This window comes from Sturnira hondurensis, unplaced genomic scaffold (genome assembly GCF_014824575.4).
Source record: "Sturnira hondurensis isolate 20B ecotype Veracruz unplaced genomic scaffold, ASM1482457v3 Scaffold0019910, whole genome shotgun sequence".
In the NCBI taxonomy this organism is placed as follows: Eukaryota; Metazoa; Chordata; class Mammalia; order Chiroptera; family Phyllostomidae; genus Sturnira; species Sturnira hondurensis.
Window position 1 is genome coordinate 670,357 of NW_028092541.1, and position 23,570 is coordinate 693,926.

The window sequence follows — 23,570 nt, forward strand, 5'->3', positions numbered from 1 at the left end:
ACCTCAAAGAGGAAGAAAAATAATTTACAATTTCAATTTTAAAGTAAATGTTTTAAGAGAAAGTCATCAGGAACAAGTAGAGTCGGGAAGAAACCTGTGTGCGGTTTGTTTACTCCAGCTGAGCTGAATTGTAAGACCATCTCAGTCAAGAACTGTTTGTTGAATTAATGAATAATTAACCAGAAAATTCAAATATTCCCTCGTACAGTAAAAGCTCTTGACATGTAGTGATGAAGAACTCTTATATGACTCTGTATTTATATGATTTAGTAAATAAAGTGTTGAGCAATACACACAGGACACTTGGCTTTTAAAATATTCAATCTAATGGTTCTAATTAGGTTGTTATATTTTTGTAATTTCTAGAAAGTAAATTAACATTATTATAATATGGTGATACACAAATAGAGTTTAATACTTTACTTGATCATTTTAGTTCTCCCTATACTGTAGCTTCAAAGAAATTACTAATGACATTAAAGTGCATTGTATATAAATGACTCAATATAAACACAGTGGCTTGATAGAGGAGAAACAATTTTATGCCTGCTAGCTAAAGTTCTTATGCATTTTAAATAATGTTTAATGATGCTTGAATTATTGTGTCTATCAAGGATATAGATCCAGTCTAATTAAACCTGTTTAGTTTAGAGAAGGTAGATTTAATAGGAGTGATATTTATATTCCCCAAATTGTCATTAGATATAGTATCAGCATTTTTTCAAAGTAGTTTTGCCTATTTATTTACACACTTAGAATACTATGAATAACCTCATACAGAATATTGTACATTTTCTGAATTTTTTTCCCTCCCAGCATCACCTTTGCCTCTCCTAATTGTAGACGTTTCACCATTGTTCACGTTTATGGAAGTTCATCTCAGACCTAAATTCCATTAACAGATCACAGTCATAGCTGAGTTTCTGAAGTAATAAGTTAATTGGGCAGAAATTTTGCAAATATATGGGAGAAGGGGTAAATGTTATCTACATTTGAAAGGACCCCCATTTACAAATCAATATTCTTTAATGTATTGTTTTCTTCCATGAATAACTGGCAGTTTATTTGCATGCATCTTACTGGCACTGTCAAGGGAAACTGAAATATTTGTCTTTTGATTTTGCACAGACTCACCCAGAAAGCACATCCCTGATTTTGTGTGAGAAAGACTATCAACAGACCCTAAAACGTGAGTCCTGTCGATTTGTGCTAGTGAATTCTAGTTTGTATAACTGACCTAGTGATATGACCTGGCCTTTAAAATATACAATAAAAGTCTTCATCAAGCATTACTGTGCACTGTAAGAAATGCAGCAAGTGAGAACTGATGTATCTGTTTTGTTGTCCAGTTTAAAATAATTGTAGTGATTTACAGATATTTAACTTTGAAGAAGATAATACATTTGTGCTATTCAGTATCTAGTGTAAAACATACAGTTTTAACATTCTAATTTATTTATGATAAGATATGTACACATGATCCTTTACAAGTAAAAAATTCCCATGTTATTTTGTACATAATTTACTTTAATACTTTCTATAACTAATATTCCATATATTTAGTCTTTCATTTTTCCCTTTTTTCCCAAGTGAAACAAGAAGTTTATCCAAAGTGAAAGCTTTGTGCACTTTTCTTCCTTGTTCTGTGACAGATCGATTTTCCAGCTACTTACTAATTGTTGGCATCATTTGCCCCTGTTTGGCCCCTGATACATTGTCTTTGATAACCAGCTGTCTTGCTCTTGATCTTTGCCATGGCTACAGCTCTGGGTTATCAGAACTGCCATCAATAAAAGTGAAAGATCACGGAGCTCACAGCTTATGAAAGTTAGAGGAGACATGAGGCTTGATATGGACTGGTGAATTTTCCCCTGATGGATAGTTTGCAGTTTCTCCTATCTGCTGTCACAGTACCTGAAATAATAAGGGGAGTTTTTCCCTCCAATAATGGATGGTGGGGGCTGTTTGCTTTGTGAGAATCTGCCAAGGTAACATACCACGTGGCTTTATCTTTGAAAGTGAGGGTGAAACAAGCTTGCCTGGCTGCAGATAAGCGACTTAGAAGGAATTCTATTCAGATGTACTTGTCACTAATCTAGCTGGAGGTTTTCTGATTCATACATACTGTTTTGTGTGCGATGAAGCCTTAAATCGGTTTCCTCTGGGAGCAGGTTGTAGTCAGGGGTTGTCGGATCTGTGCAGTGCGAAGGTGCCTGCCTGAATCATACAGTATCTTGCTACTGAATTTCCTTCTATTAGAAGACAAGTAACTTGAACATGTATTAGACAATCTCTGGGAAATTTTTGATAGTAAAAACATTGACAAAAACGGAACTATCTATTAATATACAAGTGTTTGTAACAAAAAATTAATCGACTCACCTGCTCTTAGCATTTATTCTGATAATTAAGTAGTCATAGATATGTTTTCCAATAATATGCTAGCTCTTGATGAAAGCAGCGTTATGCTTTTTATTTATTTAAACAAAAAATGTACTAAAATGCATTACTTTATACTAGAAAAATGCAAACCTTACTTTTCTAAAGGAAAAGTTTTAGAAAAAATTTTTTTTTCTATTTTCAATATAGTTTTCTATAGTAGAAATTTTATTTTATCATTGTATATAATTTGAAAGAAAATAACATACTTTGAAGAATGAGACAGATACTGGCTCAAATTTGAAGGATCATAAAAAAGAAGAGATGCTTATTTCTATATAAAATTGTGCTGAAGAACTTCAGTATAGATTATTTTATTTCTTTATTTTTGAATGTGGGATATTTAGCAAGTGCAAAAATACCTCCTCTATTTGTTAAGTCGATGATGAGTTATGTAAAACTGTAACCTAATTGCTTCCTTTGGATTTTAAATGTGCTCTATTTTATGTAAAATTAAGCCAGTATATGCCAAAGAGGTAGTTAAATGAAAATAATTAGTTAAATCCTTCTAAAGTGGTTTTTAGCATGTATGGCTGTTGTTTTACCTGTGGATAAATTACCAGTAAAAACTGATATGTTTTCTCTATTTTTTTAATTTAGAACTATTCCTTGTATTCTGTATTTCAATGCAAAAAAATAACTTTCTTGAGTTACAAAGGGTAAACACTTCCAACTGGATGAAAATGATGATTTTATGCTGTACTTATATAGTATATCTTTAATTTTTCCCAGTTGTAATATTAATTATTTAGCATAAACTAGAATTTTCTTATTAATTAATTAAAGCATACTTAAGACAGTATTATAGGAACCCATTAAATCTTTTATGCCTAATGTATAATACTTAAATAATATATTCTTCACATTATCCAAATTTTAAATTAGATTATGACTTTAAAATCATCTAGTGTTTTCTAATAAACAGAAGTAAGAAATAAATATATTTCATATTATTTTAGTGTTTCAAAAAAGAGAAACAAAACTAGTTCATAAAACTAAAAAATATATATTATACCATATTCAAAGTATACATAATTAAGCATGTTTGTGCTCTCTTCTTTCCATTCTAGTTTTTTCATAGATAATGATAAATGTCTAAACTTCGAATTTTCCATGTCTTTATTAAAACCTATTATGTACTTTGCTGTGAGGTATTGTCTTTTTTTCTCTCTCTCTTTTTTTGGAAAACCATTTAAAACAGACTGAATTTATATCATTTTTAGAGTAATTCAAACAAACAATCATTTTGTTAGAGACATTTAAACAATTTAATGAGTATTTTGTTACTCAGAATATAATGGTATTTTAAAACTGTTTTATTATGAATTTTTCTCTAATCTTTACATGTGAAAGTCCCCACATTCAGAATCTGCTTAATTAGCTATAATGTCACCACCCCAAAAAGTGTTTTCTAAAGCTATCAAATTTAACTATTATCTCTATGGATTCTTTTTTTAATTCTTATTTTTCCTTAAAAAAATTTTTGTTGTTCAAGTACAGTTGTCTGCTTTTTGCCCCCAACACTGTCCCCCACCAGCCATCTCCACCTCCCTCCCTTGATTCCACCCCTCCTTGGTTTCGTCCATGTGTCCTTTATAGTTGTTCCTGAAAACCCTTCACTCTTTCCCCCACATCGGATTCTTTAATCTCACAGCATTGACTATAACTTTAAGCATTTTACCTATATTTTATGTGTGTGTACATATACAGAGAGAGAGAAAAAGATAGAGAAGAGAATTAGTTACCTATTTGTTTTGTATCACTTCCACAGAACTTAAGCAGCATATTGAGTGCTTAGAATATTGCCTAAAATATAATAAAGTCAACAAGATTTGTTGAATGAATGAAGTCAGATAATGACAACCATAAATAAGAACATAAGAAATCATATATTGCCCTGGCTGGTGTGGCTCAGTGGATTGAGTGCAGGCCTGTGAACCAGTCGATCTTGGTTCGATTCCCAGTCAGGTCGCATGCCTGGGTTGCAGGCCAGTTCCCAGCATGGGATGTATGAGAGGCAACCACACATTGATATTTCTCTCCTTCCCTTCCTCTCTGTCAAAAAATATATAAAAAATCTTTTAAAAAATCATATATTGTATATGTATTAAATATATAATATTGAATTTTATATAATCAACAAATTGTTAAATAAAATAATTACAAATATGCATTATGTACATGTAGAGAAGTCAGCAGGCTTCAAAACTTTCAGTAGTTTCTTCATTGTATGACTAAAGCCCACCAAAACTTATTGGATATTTAGTGCTATGGAGTACATAACTAGTATTGCCTAAGTAATTATAAACTTTTCTGTGAATATCTCTTCAATAAAGAAAAACAAAATAACTATAATTATTAAAATATGTATTTATTTTACAAGCATTTATTGAGAGTTGACTGTGTATAAACTGTGTACAAAAGACGATCAGGGAGTTACTACTGTGAATTGTTTTAACTCTCACCTGGTGAAATCAATATGGTAAGGAAATTCAATGTGTACTTTCAAAAATACAGTAGAGCTTTAACTGTAAAGCAGAAGTTGAAAATGTCAATAATATTTAGCAGAACTAGAGCTCGTTTTCAGATGTTGGAAATAACAACAGCCCATTGCCGAGGGTAATTTGACACTGAACTTTAGGAAAGCTGTAGGAATTCTTAGCACAGGGAATGACATTTAAAAAAAGGCACGAAGAAGCTGTTTAGCATGAATTAGTTGCTTATTCCAACAGCTCTACCAGCTACATGAAGAAGGATATATTGTATTTGTTGCCAGCTGCTACAGAAAGGAGTCACACTTGAAAGTACATTAGGAAGATATAACTCTAGTTGAATAATTGGGATTCCGTTGGCATAGAGCCCTATCCTCTGAATATATACAGTCTCTTCTTGTTTTACAAGCATAATAAATAAAAATGCGGTTTATTAAATAATCATCTATAAAAATCTGGTACAAGATACTATAGGATTTTCCTTTTGTATGTGCTTTATATACACATGCATACTTATACATTCATGTACCCCACAAATGTGTGTATAGGTGTATGTGTATCATTTAATCTGACTTTATTTGACAAAATAGATTGAGGAGAATCAGTGTGAATTTGTATGGAAACTATTAACGATTATGAGACCCCATCCATCACTTTTCAGCTATAAAATAATTGTAATATATAATGAAAAATATAACTTTGTATTCCTTTCTTTCTACTTTGGGGAAAGAAAAAAAGACTGTTTCCAGTTTGAATCCCCTGCCCCATGAATCAAATATTCTCAAGAGTATATGAGTGTTTGCCTGTGTCATAGAAAGGTGAGAAGTAAATAACCTGAGTAAATACTATTCATAGTAAAAGAAATACCACATTTTTAAAATATATTTTATTGATTATACCATTACAGTTGTTCTATTCCCCCCCTTCATTCCCCTCCATCCACACACTCCCTCTCCCACTATTCTCCCCCCTTAGTTTATAACCACGTGTCTCAATTTCTTTAGATTCTATATTTCCCCTACTATTCTCGCCCTCCCCCCTATCTATTTTCTACCTACCATCTATGCTATTTTCTGTGCTTTCTCCCCGCTTCTCCTCCTCCCACCCCCCTGTTTCTAACCTTCCATGTGTTCTTCATTTCTATGGTTCCACTCCTGATCTAGCTGTCCTCTTGGTTTGCATTTGTTTTAGGTGTGGTTGTTAATAACTGTGAGTTTGCTGTCCTTTCACTGTTAATATTTTTCATCATCTTTTTCTTAGATAAGTCCCTTTAACATTTCATATAATAAGGGCTTGGTGATGATGAACTCCTTGAACTTGACCTTATCTGAGAAGCACTTTATCTGTCCTTCCATTCTAAATGAAAGCTTTGCTGGATAAAGCAATCTTGGCTGTAGGTCTTTGGATTTCATGACTTGGAATACTTCTTTCCAGCCCCTTCTTGCCTGTAAGGTCTCTTTTGAGAAATCCGCTGACAGTCTGATGGGTACTCCTTTGTAGGTGACTGTCCCCTTATCTCTTGCTGCTTCTAGGATTCTCTCCTTCATTTTAGTCTTGGCAAATGTAATTATGATGTGCCTTGGTGTGTTCCTTCTTGGGTCCAACTTCTTTGGCATCTCTGAGCTTCCTGTATTCCCTGGAAGTCTATTTCCTTTGCCAGACTGGGGAAGTTCTCCTTTATTATTTGTTCAAATAAGTGTTCCACTTGTGGCTGTTTCTTTCCCCCTTCTGGTACCCCTATAATCCGGATGTTGGAACGTTTAAAGATGTCCTGGAGGTTCCTAAGCCTCTCCTCATTGTTTTGAATTCTCATTTCTTCATTCCTTTCTGGTCGGATGTTTCGTTCTTCCTTCTGGTCCATTCCATTGATTTGAGTCCCAGTTTCCTTTCCATCACTATTGGTTTCCTGGATATCTCCCTTCATTTCAATTAGTTTAGCCTTCATATGTTCCTCTAATTTGTGACTGTAATCTACCAATTCTGTGAGCATCCTGATAAATAGTGTCTTAAATTGGGCTTCTGAGAGGCTGGCAATCTGTTGGTCGCTTAGAGTTATTGGCTCTGGGACTTTGAGTTCTTTTTGCGCCATCTTCTGGGCTGTCCGTGCCTGTTAAGTAGCAGGATCGGAGCCCTAGGTGTTCACCAGAGCAGGGCAACTCAGTCGCTGGGTTGTGATGTTGTATGTGGGGGCGGGGTCAAAGAGGGACAATGGCTTCCCTCTGCCACCTGCTGCCACGACCCCCACCGGCACCGCAGCCACCACTGTCACCAGGCCCACGCGTTTTGTTCCACTGCACGCGAGTGTGCCACTGCTGTCAGCCCTCCACCACTGGGTTTGCTCCCTGGGGCCTGCGTGGTCTGTCTCACTGTGCGCGAATGTGCGACCTTGGTCAGTCTGCCCCGCACCCCGACTGGTTCCGGGCTGCCTGCGCGTCTGGGTCGGGGGATCTGTCCTGCCCGACCCAGCTCAGCTGCTGGCTCCGCCTCTCTTACCGTCCCATGGAAAGGTTCGTAGCTGTCAGACTTCTGTATAATTCTGTTTTCTGGTCTTTGGGTGTGTCCTAGTTCTCCAAAACTTTTGTTGTATTCAAACTTGGTTATGGGAGAAGGCACAGTGTTTCCACCTATGCTTCCATCTTGGCAGAAGTCCAAGAAATACCACATTATTTTATGGGGAGAAGAGACACTACTGTTTAACTTACATCCCAATGTGATTATACATAGCTTGAGTGGCCTTGAGTATGACTCTTATGTCCTTTAATAATTTTAAAAGTACATGTCAAAGTCTTCATTATATTAATTGTCTTAATGGAACTAGTGAAGGGTTAATTAATCATGAATATATAGACAGAGAAATGAAAGGAACAATTTCTTGGCAGAAAACCACTGAGTTGAAATGTCTTTTTTAACAGTGCATTAGGAATGTGGCAATTAAGGTATAGTTAAGCCCTTTAGAAAATGAGCTCTTAGTCATTTTATTTTCTAACAATATGGAAAAGAGACAAAGCACTTAGTACCTGGTTATGAATATGTTTTTAACTTTCTTTTTTCAAAGATTTTATTTATTTATTTATTTATTTATCTTTCGAGGGGAAGGGAAGGAGAGAAATATCAATGTGTGGTTGCCTCTCGTGAGTCCCCTGCTGGGAACTGGCCTGCAACCCAGGCATGTGCCCTGACTGGGAATCAAACCGCGATCATGTGGTTCACAGGCCTGCACTCAATTCAGTGAGCTACACCAGCCAGGGTTGTTTTTAACTTTCTGAAAACCAATACGTTTTTTTAAAAATACTATTTTCCCGAATTCCTTTTGTTGACTGGGTATTCTATGATGACACATTTAAGGCACTGAGAGATCCTCACTGGAATGATAGGTCATATTAGTTTATCAAAAAGCTTTGTCAGGACTCTAGCCTTAGCATCTTAATGGAATGTCAAGAATCAGTTTATGCTTTTAGTGTTTCTTTCTAACACAATTATGTATTTTAGGATCAGTTCCACAGAAGGTAAATTAGAGGTTTTGTTTTTGGCATTTGGTTGTCATGTTTTCTTCATTTGTTGAATAGTTTTAAGTTCCTTGCATATACAATGCATCTATTACAAATATTATTCTCTTCCTCAATAAACCTAAAAATGAAACATAGTGTTTGGCAGGTCAACTAGCAAACTTATCCATTTAAATTGAACTTGCATTTCTATTATCAGTATGTACTGTTCTTATTTAGGAAAGACACGGTTAAGTCAATAACATTAAAAATAGGTGACTTTTCCTTTTGAAAAATCTATCCTTGCAATTCTCATCCTTCCCACCTTTCATTCTGAGCTCTAAACATGCTGAATGGATTACACCAGGCTCTCTTCATTGCCGTGCTCTGTTATCCTTGCAGAATTACACATACGCATGGTTGTTATATTTAGCTGGAGCAGTCCCTCTCATCCTTGTTATTCTTTTATCACTTAGTTTTAATTTTTTAGTGGCCCTGCTTATAAGTTTTAGTTTCTGGAAGACTTTCCCTGAACTGCTGAGCCCTGGTCTAACTTCTTCCTGACTGTACTCATAATATCTTGATATGTTCTCTAATAGAACACCTTTCAGACTATACATAGTGCTCATTTATATATCTCTTACTTTTCTTAAAGATCATATGTTCAATTGAGAGTACAGCACCCGGAACCTAGCAGATGTTTACAACCCTCCATGAAAGAATGAATATACTTTATACATCTTGCATCTCATTGCAGAAATTTTGATTTATATAGTTTTCTGCTCATAAAGATGATAGTATTGTATAAACACACAAAAAAAAACATCTAAAAAGTCAAATTTCATGTAATGGTGGTAAACTGAAAACTTACCCCAGTTTCCTCCACTGTCAGACTCTACTAAGATGACACAAAAGTGTTTTGTTTTCATTTCAAACACACACTTTCAAGTTAGGGGAGACTAAGAGTTGAGAACAAGCAACAGTATTTTGCAAGATGGGTGATCTCTGAAGTAGAGGTATAAGAAAAACATGAGAAAAATAGACTCTAAGCTGTCAGTGGGGAAAGATGAATAATAATATAATTGACATGAAACTGCAGAATTCCCCAAACTTTTAGTTATTGGCAGCACAAAATACCTCTAGTACTACAGGTAAATGATGAGGTAGGGTGGAGGCCAAAAAAGAAATAGGTTAAGAGTGAAGAATGTTAATTCTCTAGATATTTTTTTATGTTTTGAAAATAGCCTCCAGTTGTTGGTGGCAGTGTCTTCATATATTCTAAGCATATTAAGTAGAAATTTTATTTTGAAATATTACTTTTTATTATCTCAATTTCCTCCAATATTTGTTTCTCTATTTTAAAAATTAAGTGAACTCATGAAGCACTAGAGTCTTCAATCAGCATTAGGTTTACTGAGCTTTAAGAAACAATACACATCAGGGAAAATTAAGCAGGGTTGGAACTAAGGTAGATAAGTGAGACACTCAAGTGCAATATCGAAGGGCAAAGCAATTAACTCAGTAAGCTAAGTAAATTACATTTGAATATAATATTTTTTAAAAATTAATGCATAAATATAATAAAATTATAAATGCTAAAGGTAATATCCCTTTGCCTCAGACTCAGTATGGCTCAGCATAGAACTAGATAGTAAATGAGAACAATTCCCAGGAAGGAGAGCAAAAGATGAAGAGATGTACAATTATACAATTATAGAATGAGTCATGAAAGCAACAATAAAAAAAATTATTGTGAAACATCAACATGTTAGGTGCTTTTGAATAATGATAACAGCTAGTTTTATGTGTCTGAATTCTCTTATATGGATTACCCCATTTAATCCTCTCTGAGAGTGTGCATGAATATTTTTTATTATTTTAAGATAAAGGAAAAGAATTACTTTCATCTCTTGTATTCTTTCTGCCCAGATATAAGCATTTCAAAAAATATTACCTGCTCAGTCTCCATCCTATCTTAAGTAGTTTCTAATAATGGCATGGAAGATGTGAAATATGTTTTAGAAAAAATGTGATACTCAGCAATTGACCTACATGGTAATATTTCACAGGGTGACTTTAGAAAACACTTTCAAATAAATGGATCTTTTCAAAAGAATATTTCATTGTGTGTGTCATGTTGTAGCATAACTATCATTTTAGGCATTGTTATAGCATAATTAGCTTTATCATCTGGGTATAAATTGAAAAGTGCATCATTTGAATACTAAAATATGCAGGTATGATTGCTCATTTCAAATATATATAAATGTACACATACATTTTTGCTATGTCCCAGAAAAATATCAGAAACACTGTTATATCATAAAATTATACCTAGAAATTTATCTGTAAATCACCAGAAAGTTCTTTAGAAAAATCCAAGTCCTTTTAAAACTCCCTGATAATTAAGGCTTCAAATTCAACTTTACTTTTCTAAATCTTGGCATTTGTCACTCACATGAAATAAACTATTTGATGTGGCAAGCATGAGTGTCTTATGGAATTTTAATAACTGTCCTCAGTTCTTAAGATTCAAAATAGCTATATGAGTTACTGAGCTAAAAATCAAGGATTTTGAGGAAAGTCAAGGCATGTACTAGGGTAGTCTGGAGCACAAATATATGAAGGTGTCCATAAAGATCTTTTTTATTATTACAGGTTTCCCTCATTACATGAATTGATGATATAGGAAATATTCAAAGAAACAAACAAGCTTCAAACATGATCCACAACTCCCACTTGTAGGACCTCCCCAAATATCTTGAAATGTTGAGGAAAATATATTTCCTCAGACCTTCCTACCTATCCCAGTCTTAGCACTGTGCCCTAAAAAAGTAGATGAATGACAGTAACCAGAGGGCAGGTAGGAGTGAATAATGGAGAGAATGGGGGAAGGGTTTTCAGGAACATCTGAAGGGACATATAAAGGACACACAGACAAAGCCAAAGAGGGATAGGATGAAGGGTGGGAGGAAGAGATGCCTGGGGTTGGGGGCAGTGGTGCAGAGAAAATGGAGATGGCTGTACTCGATCAACAATAAAAAATGTGAAAGAGGTTTTGAGGCTTCTCTCTAGCTCTTGTTCATCTGTTTGAAGAAATTAAGGAAGACACAAACAAATGGAAACATATACCATGTTCATGGATTGGAAGAATTAACATCATCAAAATGTCCATCTACCCAAAGCAATTTACAGATTCAATGCAATACCTACTAAAGTACCAATGGCATATTTCACAGAAATAGAACAAACACTTCAAAAATTTATATGGAACCATAAAAGACCCCGAATAGCAACTGCAATTTTGAGAAAGAAGAGCTGGGTAGGAGGGATCACAATACCTGGTATCAAACTGCATTACAAGGCCATAGTAAGCAAAACAGCCTGGTACTGACATAAAAATAGACACATGGACCAATGGAACAGAACAGAGAGCCATAGATAAGCCCAAGTCTCTATGGTCAATTAATATTCAACAAAGGAGGCAGGAACATAAAATGGAGTAAAAATAGCCTCTTCAACAAATGGTGTTGGGAGATCTGGACAGACACACACACAAAAAAATGAAGCTTGAGCATCAACTTACACTGCACACAAAAATAAATTCAAAGTGGATAAAAGACTTAAATATAAGTTGTGATACCATTAAGGTCCTAGAGGAGAACATAGGTAGGAAAATCTCAGGTATTCGCAGAAATATTTTCACTGATATGTCCCTAGAGCAAAGGACATAAAGGAAAGAATAAATAAATGGGATCTCATCAAAATAGAAAGCTTCTGCACAGCTAAGGAAAACAGTATTAAAATAAAAAGAGAAACAACCATATGGGAAAACATTTGCCAATGATACCTCAGACAAGGGTTTGATCTCCAAAATATATAAAGAACCCACATGACTCCACTCCAAGAAGACAAGCAATTCAATTAAAAAATGGACAAAGAACTCGAACAGACACTTCTCCAAGGAGGATATGCAGAGGATCCAGAGACACATGAAAAGAAGCTCAACATCACTAGCCATCAGAGAGATGCAAATTAAAGCCACAATAAGAATACCACCTCACACCAGTCAGAATGGCCATCATAAACAAATCAACAAACAAGTGTTGGAGAGGATGTAGAGAAAAGGGAACTCTAGTGCACTGTTGGTGGGACTGCAGACTGGTACAACCATTATGGAAAACAATATGGAATTTTCTCAGAAAACTAAAAATGGATCTGCCTTTTGATCCAGCAATTCCACTACTAGGATTATATCCTAAGAACCCTGAAATACTAATCCAAAAGAACCTATGCACCCCAATGTTCATAGCAGCACAATTTATAATAGCCAAGTGCTGGAGGTAATCTAAGTGCCCATCAGTAAGTGAACGGATCAAAAAATTATGGTACATATACACAATGGAATTCTATGCAGCAGAAAGAAAGAAGGATCTCCTACCTTTTGCAACAGCATGGATGGAACTGGAAAGCATTATGCTGAGTGAAATAAGTCATGTAGTGAAAGACAAATACCATATAATCTCAACTGTAATAGGAAGCTAATCAACAAAATGAACAAGCAAGCAAAATATAACCAAAGACACTGAAACTGAGAACAGACTGACAGTGACCAGAGGGGAGAGGGAGGAGCTTATAGGTATAAAGGGTGAAGAGTTTACAGGAACTATTATAAAGGACACAGGGACAATAACAAGATGGGGCTGGAAGCAGGGGAGGGATGTGGGGAGGGGTGAAGGAAAAGGCAGAAAACTTGATCAATAATAAAAAATGTTAAAAAATAAGTAAACAAAATCATACATTATGTTAAAAAAAGAGTGAAAATACCTTTAATTTCAACAGGTCAGGTGGAGCAGGTAGCAAGTGGAAAACTAGTAGAAAAAGAACCTCATTCTTTAGTTGATATAAATTTTCTGATTCTTGCATATACATGGTGACACCATTTTGTGTACAGTATGGAGCATCCCAGAACCTGAAGGTGATTGTGAAATATTGTGTTTCTAGAAGGATAGTAAAATTATGGTAAAAAGCATGCTTTACAGTTTCTTTGTATTAATACTTGCATGATTTTATTTTAGTTTACTTATATAATTGATTATAATCATTATAGTTATATGGCCCTAGTTACTTCACGGGAAATTTTAAGAATGGGAGCCTAAGCCCTCAAGCAGTGTTCTGATATTTGAGGCAATTGTATAAGAAGCTCCCTGACATCAAAATACATCTTCTCTAAGTCATCCTTCTTAACTACCTGACTATCTTATTGGTGCTGCTCTTGTTGAAGGGAAGTGAGGTAAGGCTCTGTTAGAGTGGCCTTCATTAGTTAAAATATCTTGGCTTTAATTGTTAACTGCTTTCATTTCTCATTGTTCATATTCTATTGATATTTTCTGCATGGACAGTAAAAGCTGGTGCAATATTTGCACACTACCAGAGATATAAAAGTTCAAGCACGTTTCTTGATTTAAAAAATGATTAGCCCTGGCTGGTGTAGCTCAGTGGATTGAGCGCGGGCCTGAGAACCACAGGATCGTGGTTCAATTCCCAGTCAGGGAACATGCCTGGGTTGCAGGCCAGTTCCCAGCAGGGGACACACCAGAGGCAACCATACATTGATATTTCTCTCCCTGTCTCTTTCTCTTCCCCTCAAAAAGATAAATAAATAAAATCTTAAAAAAATGATTAGATGGGTTGGTTCTACAAACATAACTTCCTTTTGTGACATAAAATATTTTACATGTGTATTTACAAATGAAAAGTTATTTTTTAGTAATTGTATATACCTTTTCTGTAATATAAATTTTACCATTTTATACAAAATCAAATGGATTTAAGGCTTTATGATTTATCTTTTGTCTGAGTGGCTGGGTAGAAAATAAAAGTAGTATTTATTGACTACTAATTATAAAAAAGGTTAAGTTATTTCATTTGACCATTTGAAAACATATGTAAAAGAAACCATAATCTTCATTTTTAAATAATAAGCAGACTCATGTGGATGGCATGATTTTCTCAAAGTCACACAGCCAGTTAGCAGAGTCAAGATCCTCTTTCTAACTTCAAAGTTCATGCAGTGTTCATTTACCACGTCATGCTGACATTAAGAATGCAATCGCCTTGATGGTAATGGAATTAAAAGGACTACATAGTGAGGCCTCTGTCAGACACTGATTTTATTGCTTTTAGTACAGTACCTTCTTTAGGTTTTTTTACTGTGCTCATTTACAGATAAATAAACTGAGCTATGGAGAGGTTTGGATTTAGCCAGGTCCAGGTCAAAGTAAGAAAGTCAGGACTGAACCACGATCTTTTTAATGCACATTTAGAAGTGGACCATTTTGTCAATCATTCCATTGTACATTTATTTGTGAATTTGGTTAAGGGTTTTTGTGCCTTGAAGTGTGAAGCTATAAATTCTAAGTAATAATTGCTTTGTATGCCCCTACAGTGTGTAATGAGTAATGAGAACTTCACATGGAAAGACACGGAAGAAAGTCAGTACACAGCTACGTGGAATGAAAAACAACCCTTTATAATCCTCAGTACTAGCAGTTACTAAGAACTAGATTATGTTAGAGATAACCATACATAAATCAACAAAATAAATCTGTGTGTTTGCATATCTACCTTCTGCAAATAAATGTGCATGATATTGATCTGGTAACTTCAAATGTTATTCCTGCTTGTGTAAAGCATCAGTGAACTAGAAAACAATTATATTAAAATAATTGATTCGCTTCTAAATATCTACTGTAGGTCAGAAAAATTGACATTTATTTTATAACATGTATTAGAATAGCTAAAGTAATTTTAAAACTCTCACTTAAAACAGAACTTGTCATTTTAATGCTATATGGATGAATAAAAATCATTAGAAAGTGGTTCTTTGGGAAAAAAAATTGTCATCAGATTTCTAAGACTTTCAGCCAAGTGGCTCTAATAAGCTATATCTCTTAAGAATAATGCAAACCAAGTGAACATCCAGGCATAAATCTGGGGCAGAGAGCAAATGTTTCTGGAAAAGAAATATTGAATGTTTTCCTAATTTGTCTTAGAGAGTGGAAAAAATGTGTTTCTTTATGGATTTGTTATCAAAATATTTATATTCTTTCACTTTACCTCCTAATGCAGAATTAAAATGTTCTAAGTTATACAATTAATGTTTTTATATGATTTTCCCTTTGGAATTCACACTTAATAAAGTGACATATTTGAAATATGTTCTAATTATTCCTGAGTTAAAATCACATTTAGCAATAATATCTACAGCAAAAACCAATAAAAAAGGACTAGACATATCAAAACCAAACAAAAATAAATGTGAACTATATTTTACACTGAGTAACTAAAATGGACAAAAAGTATAAAAGAGAAGAGAATGCATGGAAATACATATCAGAAACAATACTGTGATCAACAACACGGCGGCATCAACAGCTCCTTCACTATACAGGGGACCTGCAGACGTGTGTGAGATAACTGAGGTAGAGGAGCCATATGTAACCAACCTGAGAGAGGAAAACTGTATTTTTTTAACAATAGAGCCGCAAACTTGCTAGTTAAGAAAAGATTGATGAGTTTATGATGATGTGCATGATTTACATTACTACATTCAGATAAAAAGAAAAAAATTCTGCTTCTATTGATAAATCAACTAAAGAATAAAACTAGTTCACGTAAAATATTTATTCCAGGTTTCTTTTGATTCTATAAAAAATGTAACATAGCCTGCCTCCAAATACAGCATTTTTTTTGATTTCTACATTTTATAATCATGAATAATTTCTGAGAGTAAAACCATGTTTATTCATTTAAGCTAGTATGTAAGATTTAGTAGTTTTTGGTGATACTTGATTTAAAATATCAAATTGGTATAAAAAGGATTGTGGAAAGCATTAACAATTTTATTGGATGTTATTCAGTCAGAAAGCAAGCATAAAGCATAAATATTTAAATTTAAATAATGTTAATGATAATATAGAAAATATTATGAATTTATTTTTAACTAATATGGTTATGCTCTTCATTACTGTGAATTTTCATTTTGTAATTGCAAAAACATCTGTAAGAAAAATATTATACTTTTCTTCAACTACATTAACCATGTTATTATTGTTTTACATACTTAATCTTTTCTTTGCCTATTGCATATTAAAAACTGCCTTAATAATTTTGTGAGTTTAAATGGCTATGGTTTTTTTTATACTGTAATTTATCTAATTTTATTTTAGAAAATAAATACAGAATATATTAAAATTTTATCACACTAACCACTAATAGATTAAAATATATCAAGTAAAATATTAAAATGTAGATATAATGTACTCTAAATTGATGTAATTTTAGAGAAAGATCAGGTTATATTTTCTTATAAATACAAATTTTAATCTTATGCTTTACCATTCACTGATTCCAAAAGAAAAAAACACAATAACAATAAGATGGCTTTCTATTTCTTTTCCTGAGATACGGTACCTTGGACTGGGCAAAGGGGGAAAGAAGGACTGTGTATGTTTGTGGGTGTTTTAAGGGATTTTGCGATTCTGATGAAGACATTAAGACATTACTCTTAAGTCTGAATAATTTGAATAAATCCTTTTTACCAGTCTCTAACATGGAGAGCTATAATTCTCTGGCAAAGGGAAAGGTGAACCTAGTACAGGGGGACCCCAGAGAAGGGGGGGTCAACTAGGTGACATTGTGGGACCCCCTTCTCTGGTGGCCAATCTGGGAAAACCATGAGAGAACACATGTGCAGTAGCTTTAAAGTAATACAACTACTTGTACATGCGCAATAGAAGCCTACCAAAACTAGCCAAGAAGGATCCACCCTATAAGAATAGAGTCCCTCCAGCCCATGAGGTCAATCTCTGCTTGGAGTTGGCCTGCTCCCATGTTCTCTGCTATAAACTCTGGGTGTTCAGTTCAAATCTTTGTCCCAATCACCAAGAACCTGGTTACCTGTGCTGACCCATGACAAAATTAACGTGAGCACATATAATTAATCATAATTATGATTAAATTATATATCGATTTGATAGCTAGATACACTATTAAGCAGATTTTTATAATGTATTTTATCTGAGTGACATAAAGATCCCATAATATACTCTTTGATATAACTACTATTATTATCCCCATTTTAGAGATTAAGTAAATTAACTTGTCCAGTGTCCCAGAGCTAGGAAGTATTGTACTCAGGATTTGGCCTGAGAGTCTCATAATAAAATCTAAACTCTTACTTCTCTCTACTGATAGATCATGCATATTTACCATCTGAATCAGTAAACAGGTTTGAACTAAAATAGTTTAAACCAGCATTTGGACAAATTTGTGATTTCTCAGGGATCATCTAACCAAAGCGAATAGCTGTCATTATGCTTACTGTTGGAAGAAGAGACGCACTCTTTCCCACCTTGACAGGAATAATAAAACATACCGCTCTGAAAAAGGCCAGCATAAGGATAAAGCAAACCCAGAAAGAAAGAAGGAACTGAGGTTTTACAGAGAAAAGGACTTGAATCAATGTGGAAGCTACACCACATTATTGAAGCAAACTCGAATTGTGGTCTAATTATAATGAAGAGCTGAAAACCTCCACAGAGACATGAAGATGAAGAATATGAAGATTCATGTTTCACCTCTGTGAATTCAGTACTTTAAGATATTTAATATTGATATTGGGCCATGGGACTCCTTGCTATTAATCTTTTGCTTATCATGCAGTAAAGTACTGTTTCTCAATTTATTATGTAGGACTTGATAGGCTAAGAGTTTGTTCTACTATACTACTCGACTTCTGTACTTTATTATTTATCATCGGTTTTATTCCTTTTTTATTAGTTCCTCAATAAATACCACCATGAAAATAAATATATGGAATTTTCTTGTATGTAACATTATATGTTCATCCATCTGTTATATTTTCCACATGTCAGGTATACAACATAATACAATAACAATAAAGGGATAATATATTAAATGAGATGTAGGAGATCATTCTGCATGGCATGGACCCAGCCCTCAGTGGCAAACATTTACTGCAAAATAACTTCCTAAAATCCATGCTAAACCTTCCAAGGATGAGTGCAACTGGTTCAACCACTTTTGCCCTTTTCATTTGCAAATATCCTTCTTCTGTGATGTGGTTAGCGGCATTGGCTCCTTTGTTGTCTGTAAAAGGTAACCCTCTGAAGCAACCTGTGCATAGTAAATGAGGACCATCATGTAGTGTGCAGAGAAACCTGATAAAGGCCAGTCTTGGCAAGGGCCAAGGCTTTTGCTCCCCTTGAGAGAAAAGGTCTTGCTGTTCCTTTTCTTCCACCAGACTTGGTGGTCCGTGTGAATATCTCATTTCATCCATAAAGACACGGACACTGTGGGCTGGTGTCTGAGTCAATGACATAAAAACTTTCTGACCTCAGGATCCTTTATAATCAAAAACAACCTGAAACCATTCTTCTCAGGCTAAAAGAAATCTGGAATGGGGAGAGAGATGGCCATGCCCTAAAGGACTTGTCCTGTTTATACAGGAAAAGTAGGGCAAGGACAATTCAGAAATGGCAAGAGACAATAACCATATGTGAGGATGTCTCAAAGAATTTGTTAGGTGCTAATTCAATGTGACTGTTGTAACTTAAAGAATTTGCTCCAGATAGTACTAAGAAAATCTGAATTTGTATACATCAATTTAGGCTGTGTATGCATAGATATCTCTGATATCTGTGCTTTAAAACATTACTACCATGAAAATGCAATTCTAAATAGTTTGTTGAATTTTAGCAGATTAAACAAGTTTGGGGATATATATATCTAATATATTTAGAAAAGTATATATTTATTATGTATATAATACATATAATGTATAAATATATAATTTAATTATATATTTATAAATATATAATATAGATTTATATATAATAAATATATAATATATTATATATATTAAATAAGTTTGGGGATGTATATATCTAATATATTTAAATATATATTTTTAAATATATTTTTTTAAATATATTTTCTGCAGGAGCCTGCAGAAATGCTATACCTATGGCTGATAACAATTCTTGACAAAATTTTTAAAACTTGTATTAGTGCCCTGGCTGGCATAGCTCAGTGGATTGAGCGCGGGCCTGAGAAGCAAAGGATCGCAGTTCGATTCCCAGTCAGGACACATGCCTGGGTTGCAGGCCAGTTCCCAGTGGGGGACACATGAAAGGCAACCACACTTTGATATTTCTCTCCCTCTCTCCTTCCCTTCCCCTCTCTCTGAAAATAAATAAATAAAATATTTAAAAAAAAACAAAAAACTTGTATTAGTCACTACATTACTCACCACAAATTAGGAAAACCAAAACTAGATATTGTAAGAGGAAAATACACAAAAGCCTTTGTTAATACACCTTGTTATTTATTCCCTGTTTTTTCTCCTTACAGGCTAAGTAGTTGAGGTTAGAAATATATATACATATTCACATAAACACACATATATATAACTATACATTTTGCACATGGTAGTAGCTTTATTACTTTTGTAATGTGTGCGTAAATTTTAAGTTTATACCATATATATTTATATATGCATATATTCATATGTATAATATACATACAGTCTGTCCAGAAAATTCCAGCCATTGTTAATATAATGAGAGTGGTTTGTGCAACATCGATGTAACCTGGAAGCCAAGGTGAATAGACTGGAATGCACATGTGTGAACAATGATGACTCCACACTACCAGTCAGTGGGGGTGGTAAATACCACTGAGTGAGCATGTGTACTGTGTGGCCATCACATTCAAAATCACTGCGTCAGTAGAGCAATCAATTGGCATCACATTTTGCACTAAGCGTGAACATTCCTCTGCAGAAACTATTTAGGTGATTCAGGAGGCTGCAGCTATGGGTGATGGGCAGCTTTATCACAACAATGTGCCTGCTCATGCATCAACATCTTGTGCAAAGTTTTCTAGTAAAACACCAGCTCTCCCAGGTGACTCAGCCCCTTACAGCCCAGATATGGTGCCCTGTGATTTCTGGCTTTTCTCAAAACTAAAATCACCTTTGAAAGGGAAGAGATTTCAGACCATTGATGAGATTCAGGAAAATACAATGGGGCAGCTCATGGCAATTGGGAGAACTGTGGGAGGTTAAAGGGGCCTACTTTGAAGAGGACTAATCGTAATCCTATTTACAATATTTCTTGTACCTTGTATCATACTACATGGCCAGAGGGATACTTTCTGGACAGATCTTGTATAATTTATATAATATATAGAGAAACATTCAAAATTATATTTTTAAATCTAGAAATTGTGTTATATAAAAATGATATCTGATATGTTAGGGTCACAGAGTTTTTTTCACACTGACAGTTGCTCATTTTGATAATTATTTTAATTAGCATTCCTGATCTTCATGATTATGGTAGGCTGAATAATGATCCTCAAAGGTACCCATATCATACCCCTGAATCCTGGTTACCTTTTATGACAGAATAGATTGTGTAGATGAGATTATGTTGAGCACCTCTCTCTTTTTTATTATATTATATTATATTATATTATATTATATTATATTAATTGCATTTTTATTTAATTTATTCACAGGATACTGGTAAAGACAATTCTGTAAGTTTCAGGTGCAAAATTCTACAGCACATTATCTGTACATTGTATGGTGTGTTCACCACCTCCAGTCAAGGCTCTGTCCACCACCATTCATCTTTCCTATCTCCTCTTCCACCTTTCTCTCTACCACCTTCCCCTTGGTAATCTTGACCACGTCCATGAGTTTTTTCTCTATTTTCTTCTTTGTTTGCTCAGTCCTTTCACCCCGAGCTGCCCAGATCTCTTCTCCTCCCTGACAGCTGTCAGCCTGCTCTCTATCTATGAGGTTTTTTTCTATTCGGATTGTTAGTTCATTTTGTTCATTAGATTCCACATATAGGTGGAATCACATAGTATTTCTTTTTCTATGACTGGCTAATTTCACTTAGAGTAATAATAGTCTCCAGGTCTATTCAAGATGTTGCAAAGGGCAAAATTCCTTGTTTTTTAATGACCTAATACTATTCTGTTGTGTAAACATAGCACAGCTTTTCATCCACTTACCTACCAATTGACACTTGGGCTGAGAATTCATTTTAAAAAAACCCAAAACACTAATTTGAAAGAATATATGCACTCCTATGTTCCTTGCAATATCACTTACAATAGCCAAAATTTGGAAGCAGCCCACGTGTCTTATCAGTAGATTAAACATCTTGAGGTGGATGGTTATCCTGGATTATTTGGGCTTAAAATTTAACCTCAAGAGTCTTTAGAAAAGGAAGTTTTGAAAAAAGGTTGTATGAAGACTTAAATGAGGGCCACAAGCCAAGGAACACAAGGAATGTGGCTCTAGATTCTGGAAGAGGCAAGGAACACATTCCCCCCTAGAATCACGGGAGGGACACAGCACTGCTGATCATTGATTTCCACCCAGTGAACGTTATTTTAGACTTGTAGCATCCAAACTGTAAGATAATATAACTGTATTATATTAAACTAAATTGTTCTAGTTTTGTAGTAACTATTGAAAACTAATATCTTTGCCATATACAAGTTTCTGCCTTTAAAAAATTTTTAAATATTAAATTACAGTTCTATTCAATATTAATTTTATGAATTCTAGGAATACAGCCTATTGGCTCAACTGTTGTATACTTTACAAAGTGTTCCCTGATATTTCACGTATCCAACTGGCAATATAGTTATTACAATATTATTGACTATACTTCCTATGTTGTAGTTCACAACCCCAAGATTATGTTGTAACTACCAATCTGTACTTCTCAATCCCTTCACCTTTTTCACCCAGTCCCCAAACCCCTTCCTCTCTGGAAACCATCTCTGTTTTCTCTGCACCTATGAGTCTGTTCCTGTTTTGTTTGTTCATTTATTTTGTTCTTTAGATTCCATCTCTCTTAATGTTGCTGTTGCTGGCTCATCCCCCTCTCCAGAAGGAGCTTACTTCACTATCTGCATGGTTAGTTTCCTTACATTGTTAAACTTTTACTTAAATGATAATGATGATCATTCTGACCACCCATTAAAATAGAAATTTTAGGTTCTTCTACTTGGTCTACTCAGCTTATTCTACTTTTTAAAAAATAATTTATTTATTTATTTATTTATTTATTTATTTATTTATCTTTAGAGAGGAAAGGGAAAGAGAGAAGGAAAGAAATATCAATGTATGGTTGCTCCTCTTGAGTCCCCTGCTGGGAACTGGCCTGCAACCCAGGCATGTGCCCTGACTGGGAATCAAACCGCAATCGTGTGGTTCGAAGGCCTGTGCTCAATCCACTGAGCTACACCAACCAGGATTTATTCCACTTTTTTTTATTTTTAAAAAATATTTTATTTATTTATCTTTAGAGAGGAAGGAAAGGAGAGAAATATCAATGTATGGTTGCTCCTCTTGAGTCTCCTGCTGGGAACTGGCCTGCAACCCAGGCATGTGCCCTGACTGGGGATCGAACCGTAATCGTGTGGTTCCCAGGCCCACGCTCAATCCACTGAGCTACGCCAGCCTGGGCATATTCTACTTTTTAATAGTAAATAATAACATTTTCTATTTTTTTATTATATAATTTATTTCCTTATATTTGTTTTGTCTCTTCCATTAGAATATAACTCCTGTAAAAGCAGGAATTTGTATTTGATGTGATTATTTTCAGACATTATAAGGTCTTAGAGTTGTGCCTGAGAAAAATACACATTCCCTAAATGAATTGATGAATGAAAAGGATAAAAACAAAACACTAGGAATTTAAATTAATGTACTAGAAGTGAAATAAGCCAGGTAGTGAAAGACAAATATCATATAATCTCACCTATAAGTGAAACCTAATCAACAAGGCAAACAAAAAAGCAAAATATAACCAGAGACATGGATATTAAGAACAAACAGAAATTAAATAACATGACAGTACCCAGAAAGGAGGTGGGAGGGGATAATGGGGAGGAAAGGGAGCAGGGTTTGCAGGAACACCTATAAGGGACGCATGGACAAAACCAAAGAGGGTGGGATCCAGGGTGGGAAGTGGGGATGGTGGCAGGGAGGGGGGGGTGTGGAGACAACTGTACTTGAACAACAATTTTTTTAAAGTTT

The 23,570-nt window shown here is 34.6% G+C and overlaps 1 protein-coding gene across 1 annotated transcript in view; it reads left to right on the forward strand.

The window, feature by feature from the left end:
* The first annotated feature begins 1,131 nt into the window (after positions 1 to 1,131).
* Positions 1,132 to 23,570, forward strand: part of MGAT4C (MGAT4 family member C) — a 361,887-nt gene continuing 339,448 nt past the window's right edge. Inside the window, exon 1 of the mRNA XM_037028454.1 lies at positions 1,132 to 1,189. The gene's annotated coding sequence lies outside the window, so the exon portion shown is untranslated. The remainder of the gene's footprint in view (positions 1,190 to 23,570) is intronic.